Raw genomic sequence first — 13,850 nt, 5'->3', positions numbered from 1 at the left:
AAAATGGCATGTTTAAAAGTAAACAGATTTTAAGAGGTTAAACCGCCCCCCTCACCCAAATCGGCAGGTAAATATGGTGCCAATATTGTTTACACATGTATGTAAATGGAAAAATGAGAAACTATTCTAGGAATGGAAAAGAGAATGATGGAAGGGGTAAATTCAACTATATTGTAAGAACTTTTGTAAATGTTATAATGTACCCCTAGCACAACAATAAAAAAAAATTTAAGTTAAAAAAATTGGCTTCAAACAACTTACCATGACATTTTTAGTTTTTCTACACATTTCCCCTTTCTGTTAAGTTAAATTCTAGTCTTAGAATGCTTTCTTAACAACAAGAGTCATTCTTCAAATTGGTCTTATATCTTCACCACTACCAAAGACTTCTGCCCATGACAGGGTAATAACAAATGGCAGCATGGAGGTGAGTGTTTGTCGTCAAGGTCTGATTTTTCTTCAGCGCCTTTTCAGCCTTTTGGTCAAGATTCTTTTCTTAAATCTTCCCATGTCATTGTGTCCACTGTGAATTGTATCTACATTCTTTGTTCATTTATTTACTTTTACCCCATAACTGTGGACATTTTTCTCTTTAATCATCATCTCTGCTGAGACCTTTTGTTAAATCAAACATCTCTACTTGAATGTTCTGCCAGTTTCTCAAACTTAGCTAGTCAAGGCCAACCTCACTATCTTTGCCCCTCTACCCTAATCTTTGCCTTCACCTAACTTCCTTCTTTCTATTCATGGTACCTCTACTCTCCTGGAACGTTGTGCTTATGCTCTAAACCTTAGAATTATCTTGGACTCATTCTTTCATCCTGTTTCATCTCTAATGCCTGCCACCTTCTTATGCCCTCACTGTCCCTCTCATTTCCCCTTTGCTTACTTTCACACTATCTCCACTCTAGTTAGGATGTCATTCATTATCTGTCCTAATGAGAATGTTCCAGGACTTTGGAGCATGGTTCAAGTGCTAGAGCACCTGCCTAGCAAGCATGAAGCCCTGAATTCAAACCCCAGTATTGCTTTAAAAAAAAAAAAGAGAGTGTTCCAATTAAAGCATGGCAGTACATACCTGTAATCCCAGCTACATGGGAGGCAGAAGCATGAGGATAGTGAATTCAAGCCCAGACTGGACAAAATTAGTAAGACTGTATCTTAAAAACAAGATACAAACAAAAGGGCTGGGAGCATGACTAGGGTAAGGAGCTTGCCTAATATTCATGAGGCTCTGGATTCAACTCCCAGTACTGAAAAATAAAAAGTTCTACTTCTAGAGTTTTATTGCTCTCCTCTTCCCCAGTGTACTCATTTATCTTGACTTTTGCTGTTCAAACACACTTGATGTCTTCTTAGTCTCTATGGGGAAAAAGTCCAAAGTCCTGTTCCTGGAAAATGTGGCTCTCTATGGTATTTTTCCCATCTGTATAACACTTCATTTTTTATCCAAGTAAACCTTTCACCTACCCTTTACTTCACTCTGAAGGAATTCCAAGTACTTAAAGATACGTAACAGTTCCCCAGTTCTGAATTTTATTTGGCAATCCCTTACTCCAGAAAAGGTCTCTTCCCTTTCCCACTTATTGAGATCCAACCTCTTCATCCACACCTCAATGCCAAGGATTCACCCCTGATTTCTTAGAAAAAAGATAATATCTTCATCCACAGTACTTGCATTTCCATTATGAGACATAACAGAACTCACATCTACTATAACAGTTTATTTGCCAAACTAATTGCATTTAGTACTTCGCAAACTGGAGTAAGTCTCTTTTTGTAAGTACAAAGCCATGAATTTAGCAGAAAATATCATTTGTGATGAACAAACACATCATCTAAATGCACAAATGTTTTCATACACAGTCATTCTACCTGGCTCTGGTGCCTCGGTGCTTAAACAGAATAGCATTTCTTCCAGTACATGCATCTAAGATTTTTTCTCCCTTAAATATGCTATACTGCATGAATTGGAAAAGTAGATGAAATTAATAAATATGTCCTCACAAGTCCTAAATGAAAGAAATGCCTAATACATAATGTAAATAATTTCATCTTGTGCTTTATTCCTCTATGTAGAAAACAGATTAATAACTCCCCCAAAGTTGGCCCCACCCTGATCTCCAGAACCTGTGAATATGTTAGGTTTTAGGTCAAAAGGGCCTTAGCATATGTGGTGATTAAGGCTATTTACTACATGACCTTAAAACAGGGAAATTATTCTGGATTATCCAACACGATCACATAAATCTTTAAGTATAGAAAAAGTGGTCAAAGAGATGTAGTGGCAGAAGAGGCAGGAGAGACTCAAAAGATTGGGAAGGACTTGACCTGCCCTTGCTGGCATGGATGCTAAGGAAGAGGGTCATGAACTAAGGAATGCAGTCACCTCAGATGCTGGGAACAGCTCTTAGCTGATGTAGAATTGCAGTCCTACAATCATAATGAACTGAATTCAGCCAACTCTCTGAATGAACAGGAGAACAGGTTCTCCCCTGGAAGCTCTAGAGAGGAACACAACACTGCCAACACCTAGTTTTTAGTCCTGTGAGATCTATATTGGACTTCTGACTTACAAAACTCTGAAATAATATCTTTTGTTATTTTAATACACAAATACTGTGGTAATTTTTTACCATAACAATAAAAAAAACCCTAATATACATTCCAAATGGCTATTCAGATACATTTACCTATGGTAGTTCCAACTGGCTAGACCTAAGAACAGAGTGGCATATTTCTTGAATTAGAAGCCTAAAGGCATGCTTTGTTATTTTTCAAATGGAATTATTATAAAACATTATAAGTACTGTGGTGTATTCATTTATTCTTTTAGACAATCACTCATTCTACAAACATTTCGCAAATGCCCACTGTCTGTATTTACAGCATAATTTTATTTGTTTAAAAATATTCTTGATTTTATTTCACCACTGGCCATAATATAACCTGGAACATAGCAGGAACTTAATATATATTCAACAAATAAGTTTAACTGCAAATTTGTCATTTAAGTTCTATCTAAAGTTCATTTCTATTAAATGACAATTTAATTTACATTAAAGGGTGGCCTCAAAGACATATGCCTAACTGAGTTTTTGGGGGGTTCTTTTTTTTTTTTGGCAGTACTGAAATTGGACTCAGGGTCTCATGTTTGCTAGGCAGGCACACCAGTACTTGAGACACTCTGCCAGTACTTTTTGTTTTGGCTGTTTTCTATTTATTTTTTGTCAAACATGTAGTACTTCCATTCACCCCTTCTACCATTCTTCTTTATCTTCTCTTCCCCCATTCCTGGAATGGTTCCAGCAGATATCATTTTTCCATTTATATACATGTGTACACAGTATTTGCAACATATTCAACCTCTTTCACCATTTTCCTGCCATCTCCCCTCTCCCAATGGTACTATCCCCCCTCTCCCTGAAGCAGGACCTGTTTGGCCCTCCTGTTTTCTGGTTTTGTGTAAAAAAAGAAGAAAAAAGTGACATTTTTTATTGCTTGAGATAGCTACACAGGGAGTTTTCTTGTGGTATTTCCATGTTTACATGTATTATAGTCCAATTTGGTCCATCTCCTCTTTTTTTCTTCTTTTTACCTTAGTCCCTTCTTATGGTGGTTTCAAAATTCTATATACATTCTTGTACAGAGCATCAACCATAATCACCTTCTTAACTTCCTTCTTATACCCTCCCCCTTCTCTTTTGTGACCTCCCTTAGCATGACCAGTTTTTCATAATATTGCTGTATTTGTATTAGGTCTATATTCCAATATGAGAGAAAGCATGTGACTTTTTGCCTTCTGCACTTGGCTAACTTCACTTAAGATGATGTGCTCCAGTTTCATCCATTTACCTGCAAATGACAAAATTTCATTCTTGTGGCTGAATAAAATTCCATTGTATATAAACACCACTTTTTCTTGATCCATTTATCAGTAACGGGGATCTTGGCTGTTTCCATAGCTTAGCTATTGTGAATGATGCTGCAATAAACATGGGTGTGCAGGTGTCTTTGTTGTAACCTGACTTACATTTCTTTGGGTATATCCCTAGAAGTGGAATGGCTGGATCATATGGCAGTTCTATTTTTAGTTTTTTGAGGAGCCTCCAAATTGTTTTCCATACTGGTTGTACTAATTTATATTACCACCAGCAGTATGTTAGGGTTCCTTTTTCCCCACATCCTCACCAACATTAGTTGTTGTGTTCTTGATGGTAGTCATTCAAACAGGAGTAAGGTGGATTTTTAACATGGTTTTAATTTGCATTTCCTTTGTGGTTTGGGATGTTGAGTGTATCTTCATGTGTTTTTTAGCCATTTGGACTTCTTCCTTTGAAAAAGCTCTGTTTAGTGCAGTTGCCCATTTCTTTATTGGGTCATTGATTTTGGGGGAATTTAGTTTTTTGAGCTCCCTGTATATTCTGGTTATCATTTCCTTGCCTGATGTATAGCTGGCAAAGATTTTCTCCCATCCTGTGGGCGGTCTCTTCAATTTACAGACCATTTCTTTTGTTGTGCAGAAGAACCTTTTTAATTTAATGTATTCCCATTTGTGCATCCTTCTTCTTAGTTATTGAGCTTTTGAGCTTTGACTGTTTTTGAAATAGGGTCTTGCTTTATGCCCAGACCTCATTTTTGCTTTTCTGTTTAGCTGTGATGACAAGCATATGCCCCTGTGTGTGATTGAGATAGGATCTTGTGAACTGTTTTGCCTGGGGTGGCCTTGAACTTTGATCCTCCTGATCTCCACCTCCTGAGAAATTAGGAGTACAGGCTTGACCAAGTGCCCAGCCTTGTATAAGTGATTTTTAGAACATTGTAGCTGTAATTAGACTCATAATAGCATCTCTACAATCTGAGGCTTGATTCCTTTGTGCCTTGACCTGCATATCTGTCTTTCATGTTCCTCAAGTTTCTCTCATTTCACATACTTGCTTTTCTTTAAGAACTACTGTTATCTGGTTATGTTCTAATGGCTCTCCATTGCTTTCATGCTAAATTCAAACTTCTCAATCTGGCATGCAAAACTCCACAGAATATCTACCCAAAGACCTCCCCTCCCAGTATTTCCCAGCCTGACCCACACTCCTACCCAACCCCAATCTATTCCACTAAACTAAGTCTTCTCCCTGTCCTTAAAAATGCCATATTGAGCTGGGTGCCAGTGACTCACACCTGTAATCCTAGCTATTCAGGAGGCAGAGATTAGGAGGACTGCGGTTCGAAGCCAGCTCAGGCAAATAGCTCACAAGACCCTATCTCAAAAAAAAAAAAGCACATCACAAAAAATAGGGCTTGTGGAGTGGCTCAAGGTGAAAGCCTTGAGTTCAAGCCCCAGTACAACAACAACAAAATGCCATATTGAACCTTGATAACAAACCTTTGATCCTTCGATACCATCCTTTCAGTGTCCCTGTTTTTCTTTTTTTTTTTTCAACCTGCTGGGTCCCTCAGAAAAAGTTTTGTATCTCTCTTCCAAAAGCCTTTTCAAAATATACCAACTCAGAGAAATTTCCCCATGAACAGGTGCTGCCCCTCTTGTTATAATAATCACCTGGTTCTAGGTCTTAGTCTTCACTTATTTCATATTTATTGGTATCTTCGTCAGATAGATCACAGAGAAATGTATTCACAATTTATGCTTATTACTATCTGTATCCCATTTCCCAAACCTGGTAATAGAACCAGTAAAAATTTCTTATATAAATAGTACTTAATTTGTTCTAGACTTTATGTGTTCTACCAATTTTAAAACAATACTATGAAGCAGATATTATTTTATCTTCATTTTACAGATGAGGAAAATGGGCACTGATATTCAATGTTTATTTTTATGAGAATTAAGAAACTATGGGAAAATCCCATATCTGTAAAATATTTGGAATATTATGTAGTTTATTTTAAGAAAACTCATATCTAGGAGATTTGCTTTAGTTTTACATAATGAAGGGCAACATTTGTCTAACAAATATTGCCAAATCAGAAATACCAACATACATCTTCTAACAATAAAGTGAGATTGAATACATAATCAAGGACAAAATTCACATACACTATTGACTAGCACTAGGATTGGGATTATATCCATTACAACAAACTACCTTCTACAGCTAATAAAGATCTATTTGGCAGAAATGTAAAGTTGTAATTCCTCTGTATTTCACAATAATCTACATTTTGCTACAGCACCTGCATGTTTGACTTACAGAGCTATGTGAAGGATTTTTGTTTTGTTATTGGTGTTGGGGGTGGGGTATTGTCTTTACTTCAAAAATCATTAAGGCTGTAAGGAAAGCCCCTATAGACATTGACGTTCAGGCATAAAAATTCAGCCCATGCCAAAACCAAGCCTTTTCATGTAAGGGCTCACAGGGGCTTTAAAGGGGTTGTATTAATATTAGTGAATCTTCCAAATGCATGTCTGGAAAAATAGCAGTTATGGAGCTAGCTCAAATATATAAAATCCAACTTGTGGCACCATAAACAATGTTTACATTGTTATTATCAACCAGGTGCTAATTCTCAGTTCAGAAATATTCATCAATTACTTTGGGTTTTTTAATGATTTATTCACACTGACCAATTTATTGAGCTTCTTCTAGTTCACCAGGCAATAACCAAAATAGTCTGTCTCAAAACCAGTTACCTAAAGGTCAAGGAAATCTTAGAAATTCAACATTCTTGAATCAAAACAGCTGTATAAGCTTTTTCAATCAAGATGACAAAAGTGTTATCTGCAGGCTAGGGCTCCTCCCAGGCACTTTCTATTCTTATCTCCTGTGCCATTCACCACTGGGAGAAGTGCAAGACCTGCTGTAAACTCCATAGTGTAGAACACTGTTTTCAATTAAAGATAAACAAAAACCTATTCCTTCCAGCTGGGGATACTTGACTCTCCCTATTTTTCCATGTGAGAAATGAGGCACAAAGATCCTTTTGCTCTTCTGAAATGTCATGAGTGTTTTACTGGCAAGTCTCCTCTGTACTCTGACATGGGGACCTCCAAGGCTATGGAGATTCATTGCCTTCCCTCTTTCCCAGCATCTGTCTACCTCTCTGGTAGTCACACAAACACATACTGATTTTTCTAAAACTAGCCTGGCAATGGACTTCTGTGGTCTTACAAAGATAAAAGTCCTGATAAACTTGCCAAAATACAATCCTGTCAACCTTAGAAAAGCCATGAAATGGACAAAAAAGAATAACAATTTGTGAATCAATGGGAACCTACTCAATTTCAAAAAAAACAACAACAACAAAAAACCCTAGTGGACACTCTTCTTTTGCTCAATAAAAGATTGCTTGTGGTTTTATTCAGTATTCTGTGATCGATTAGAACTAGATGGTTTGGATGTTATGGCTTCTTGGTCAACCTACACGTTGAAAAGTCCTTGAAGCTGAGTCACAAATTAGTCAGCTCAAAATTCATGTATAATATGGCTTTAACCACTGTTTCCATAATTTTGATGCTCTAGGTATGAACTTTGTGATAGATTACGTTAGTAAAAATAGAAAAAAAAAGCATTTTGGGTCAAAGGTAGCCCTTGGTCTTCACATACCCGTTCAGTTTACTTCCAGAACAGATCCCAGAACATGGTGTATTACCAGAACATTTTCTTCAGCTATGTGAGAAGTGTGGAGAAGAGAAGCAAATAGTCCAAAGACCAACCTAGGTAACCACAAACAACAGGAGGGATAGGAAAGGCCTAGAAGAAGGCTGTGATACAAAAGCCCACATTGCTAACTGAACACATTGAAACATATTTTCTGCCTGAAACAATAACAATCATAAATGAACTATTGTTAACACAAAAATACCAAATACTGGTAAGAGCTGTCATTTTGGTTTTCTTTAGACATGATAAATTACATTTGCAAATTAGTGTCTGATCTGAGATGACATGGAGCAAATGGTAATATTTACATTCTGCACATTGTCCTTGTCAGATTAAGCTGCAGTTGGCTAGTGTGGATATAAAGAGGCCTCAGGAGGCTTGCCTGCTAAACCAGCATGTAAATTGTCTCTAAACCATCCACAAGCCTACGTTTATTATCTCCTCAAACCAGGAACAGCCGTCCCATTTACATGTCAATTTTACCCATTTAGAGTAACTTTATCGGAGAAAAGAACTAGTGAAGAAAAATGCCTCCAAGTAAGTTCTTCCCAGTAGGTCAAGGACAAGACCACAAAACACATTTTGTAAAAGCTGTCAAAGCTTTTCTATTTCTGTAGCAGTTTAAGAGGAAAGAGGAGGCAGAGAAAGAAAGAAGTATCTATGTGCTCACAGCACAAAATGTGTCAGGGTGGGTCATATGCAATCCCATTTTATCCTCACAAGTAGAGGATATAGGCATTGTTATATTCACTTAACAGACATGAGCGCTGAAATTTGAAGATATTGAGTGATTTATTAGTACAATTTTGTGAGAACAGAGTTAGTATTTGAATCAGGAAAACTGACTAATATCTTTGTACTGACTAATATCTTTGTACTAATATCCTGGAACACTGGCCTTAAATAGAAATATGTAATAAGATGGCAGGTCACAGGGCTTTCTGGAGAGTGGAGCCTAATAAAGAGAACATCATGCTCGTTTCGCTCCACTACTATGTTGCAGAGATGTGGTGCAGGGAGACGGGTGTGGGGAAATATGGTTCAGCTCCTTCACAGAGAAAACAGCAAACTTCCCTTCTCACTCCCTCCATTTTCATCAGCAAAATCACAAGTGAGTCAAAGTAGCCCTGAAAGGGTGGTTTAATTTCACTTCATATTAATCTTATCTTTAAAACTATGGCCTGAGACATGCTATGCAGGTGGCATCAGAAAAAGAAGTTGCTCCCAAGGTTTGTGAAGAAAGGAGGAAAAAACCAGTGCAGCGCTGTGTGCTTGATTCAGAACAACACGATTTGATAGGCCACTTGCATACAACAGCTTCAGAATCATTCGTCAAATGAAATTAATGTGCAGAATCTGATTTAAACCCATCATCAAAAAAAAGACATTTCAGGAAGTTTCATTGAGAATGGAATACAAGATGCTACCAACAAATTATTATTGTTAAAACTAATATAGGTAGGTTTAAAATACCCATCTTAAGAGATATGTTTAACATATGCAAGGATTTATTTTCAAATTCTTCAGTAAAAAGTAAATTAAAAAGTCAAAAGTAACAGAAGAATTAATATGAAAAAATCTTCATAATTCTTGAATTTGGGAAATGTGTCTAAGAGGGTTTATTATATAATTTTCATTGTGTGGTTGTGTGTGTGCTTATAATGGCTCACATTTTTTAATAAAAATGAAGTGTGTTGAAATACAGAACTTATTCATTCAAAAGCACGTTTAAAAACCAATGTGTTTGAATCTTGGGCTTCACCAAGTTTACTCAGTAATTAGTGGACAACCCTGGGAAAGCCTGCAGCAAAATTCTGCAGTCTCTTAATATCTACTGTTAATTCCTTAACAAGAAACCTTATAGAAGTTACTATTATGACTTGAGGAAGGAAGTGCTAAAATTGCTAGTGTTACTAGGACATGTTTAATTCCCTGGTCAGAGAAAGAGGTCTGTGAACTACAGAGCAGAGTGGTGTTCCTATAAATCATACTTAGGGTCTTCCCTTGATCTAGAAGCTAATGCTTCTCAGTATGCCTTCCACTGGTCTGATTTCCAGTCAAAGCCAGGATGCTTGTTTACTTTGCTTACAGAGAGATATTCACATGCTCCATAAGGGTCTTGAGAGGGACTCAGACTCAGGGGAGAGAGGATGTGAGGTGAGAAATGGGCTCTCTAGGACAGTGGCCACACTTCTACCCTGCCAGTGGCACCCACATTATGCAGAGAACAGCCCACATATGGGCTACTCAGAGTCTGGGGTCAATTTGAGTTTGGCTCCAAGGACAGGGCAAGATGGGAAAGGCAGAGAGGAGGTGCTTTTGTCACTAACAAATCATGTTTTCAAAATATATAAAAATTTTTTAAATGAAAGCATATTTTAAGAAATTAATGAAATACAAATTTACTTTTGCGCTAAGAAATATCTATTAATCTGATCACCAGGAAGATCAGAATGAAGTGGGCAGGCAGAGGAAGCCATATTGTGGCAGGGATATAATGTTCATACACAGTGTTTATCGAAGTGCAATCAGAGGGACCCCTTGAGTTAGAATCACTTGGAAGTATCAAAGTGCAATCAGAGGGACTCCTTGAGTTAGAATCACTTGGAAGGCTTCTTAAAAATGCAGCTTCTCTGACATTTCCTCAGACCTCTTGTATCAGAGCACCTCAGAGTAGGACCCAGGAATCTGCATTTGGGATAAACTCTCCAGGTTCTCATGCCCAATACAGACTGAAAATGGCCATATACCCTCTTTGCCTTCACTTGCATCTTTGCTGTCCAACACGTGTGCATTTCTCCCTTCTTTTGGGTTCCTATTCTGGATGAGTTCCAAAGCTCTCTGTATTTTCCCATAGATTATACCCACAAGCCGTTATTTGATTGACTCTTCCATATCTTAACCATGAGCACTTAGCTATGAGCACTTTCTTAGCTGTGAGGGCTGCCCCTTTTTTAACTGCCAATGATACCTGTTTTCCCCCAGCACAATTTACATATTGTATTATAATCATCCACTTACTTCTTTTTTTGTGTGTGGGACTTAGGTTTGAACTCAGGACTTTCACACTTGCAAAGCAGGTGCTCTACCGCTTAATACACCTTCAGTCCATTTTGATCTGGTTATTTTGGAAACAGGATCTCTCAAACTATTTGCTTGGGCTGGCCTCAAACCGTGATACTCATGATCTCAGGCTCCCAAATAGCTAGGTTTACAGGCATAGCTAGCTACTGGCACCTGGCTCTGCTTACTTCTTTGTTGTTGTTGTTTGTATTTGTTTTTCATTTCTATTAACAAGGGAATTTTCATTATTTGGGGGCGGGGATTCATTGTGGCAATTCTGAATTGCTTTACATTGTGTTCTGGTTAGATCATACCCACCATTTCCCTCGCCACCCCCCTCCCAACCCACTTAAAACAGTTACAAGAGGTTTCATCATTCCATTTAATATATGTATAGGAAGCCCATCAACCATATTCCCTCACCTTCATCTCCTCCATTCACCCTCCCCCCCCCTCCAGCAAGTACCCCTGCATTGGTACCTATTTTACTGTCCTGTCTTTTATTTTTAATTCCAAAGTCAATGTTCAAAGGGGTTTCTCAATGTATCCCAGCTGTGAATACACTTTACTTTGCTCAGTTCAGCCCCCTCTATTACTCTTTCCCTCCTACTCCCTACTATTGAGTTCCTCACTGGAGGGACTGGTTGGTACAGGGCAGGTATTTAATAATTTTTATTATTTATTAGATGAATGATTGTTTCTGACTCACATTTCTTACAACTTAGTGCTTGTTCCCTCATTCCAGGAATCACACTACAGACATTTTTGTAAACTTTCTTTTCTTCCTCATCCTCAACAAATGTATCAACAAAGATCCAAAAATGCCAGTTCCGATGCTAGAAACATACAGGAAACTGCAGCATGGACTAAATTTCTCATATGGTGCACATATTTTGGTTGAAATTGGAATAAACTTCCTGATGAGATGTAGCCACATTTCTCCATATCACTAGGAAAAAAACAACATGAGATGCTTTGAAAGGTCCTGTGCAGAATAGAAAATTGCAAGGAGGAAATGCAAATATAAGATGATTTTAACTAAATCTAAAAAAAGGACAGCTGGGATATAGTTTTTTAAAACTATATTTCTTATTTATTTTCCATGTACATGTATATACAAAGAAAATTAGATCTGGGTGGCTTCTGATTTAGGACACACATATTCAATTGGGTCACTCAAGAAACTTAAAAGGTCAAAAGTCCACTTTGCTCGTCACTGAAAATAATAGACTGGCAATATCAGGCTTGTAGTTTATTTACAGGGAACCTTGACAGAGTTCAGTAGGTTACGCAGAAAACTTTTGGTTCTATAAAGAAAGTCAGATTTTAATATAAAGTAGACTAACTTTGAGTCTGTATAAGCTAAATCTGACAAATTAATAAAGACTGAATAAATGTGAAATAGTATTTTACAATCATGAGTCTACTTATGATGCTGTCCACTTCCTTTTCTACTCTCTTTCTGTCTTCCAAAAGGTCTTACAATTCTGGCCAAAGCATCTTGCTCATGCATTGAACAGTCATTACTCATTTTCCCCTTCTAATGGCCCTGTAATATCAGTTAAGCCAGAAGGCCTAATAGATTGCAGCTAAAGAAATTAAAAAGAATTTTCTATGCTGTCACCATCTTTATCTTGTATCTCACCATTCCAGTCTTATGTATCGTTAGACTCAGAGCTGATAAGTCTAATATCTACCTTGAATCCAATCTAAAGTATTTAACTCAAAGACATTAAAAATTAATTGGTTTTGATCTGGTGATACATAAAAAGTTTATTCAAGCTTGTGGGAAAAATGTTATCCAGATCTAATTTTTCTGTAGTTACAACTACAGAAAAATTGCCAATATGTGCATTCAAATCCTAAATGTCTGTATCAGCTATCAATATAGGTAATCAATTGCTTTGGGACTAGAACAACAATTCCTTTGCAATAAGAATATATATATATATAGGATATATATATATATATATCCTATATATATATATATTCATATATATATATATATATGAATATACACATTGAGGCATAAAGATAGGCCTTACCAAGAGGCTAAATTAATGGCTCACACCTGTAATCTTAGCTACTCAGGAGGCAGCAATCAGAAGGATCATGGTTCAAAGCCAGTCAGGCAAATACTTTGCAAGACCCTATCTCGAAAAAATCCATCCCCAAAAAAGGCTGGTTGGAGTGTCTCAAAGGGTAGGCCCTAAGTTCAAACCCCAGTACCACACACACACACACACACACACACTAAAATTTAAAAAAGAGAGAGGCCAAATTAGGGAACACTAAGTTCTTATTTTTTCCAGATACCAGTTAAACCAGAAGTCATTAGTCTGAATGAAAATTAGTCATCACAGCTTGTCCCATGTCAAGGTCACATTGCTGAAGTACAGAATTTTGAGTTAGGTTGATTTTCTTAGTTTTTTCTTTATGGGTAAGCAATAATAAACGAATTGACTAAGACATAAATGGAATTTTTTGGAAACATGGTGGGCAGTTGACAAAAGTTTGAAAGAACAGAAGATATGACTCTGACACGAAGACAAGCACAGGATAGCATTGGCAGTAGTCAAAAAGAATTACACAGGCAGCTCAGACAGATATATCTTCATCACTGCAAAAATGCCTTCTAGCCTTTAATCCACCTCATTCCTCCTCCATCATCTTTGTTACGTGGCTAGTGGTTGAGCACCAAAGGAGAAAGCAGTCGAATTGGTCTAATTTGGACCATGTGATACTTTTCTTGGTTAGATGAGGATAGAGGAGCTTGCCTTACTTCTTGTACATCAGGATGACACATAGAATTTTCGTGCTATGCGAAGGATAATAAATGTCAGGGGGAAAAAAAACTAACAAAATTTGTTAAAGTGTCTGGTGGGTTCTTAACCTGGACTTCACTACTGAAACTGTTCAGAATATTTTATTAATGGGCACACATATGCCATTCTCTTCAGATTCTTAAGGCAGTCCAAGTCACAAAATAGCTATAATTACTAGAAATCACTGCCTAGGAGGATTTTGTTTTTCTAAAACCCAAGTGTCTTCTGAAAAAGTTATCTTAAAGCTTGGTAGGAAATCTTTCATTTAGTTTTATATTCTTCTAAATTTTAGAAAAGGACATTTAAAATTTGTCCAACAGAGAAAAAAGAAACTGCATTTGGG

The sequence above is a fragment of the Castor canadensis genome, chromosome 1 (assembly GCF_047511655.1).
Source record: "Castor canadensis chromosome 1, mCasCan1.hap1v2, whole genome shotgun sequence".
NCBI lineage: Eukaryota > Metazoa > Chordata > Mammalia > Rodentia > Castoridae > Castor > Castor canadensis.
Note: the sequence above shows the minus strand (reverse complement) of the source record.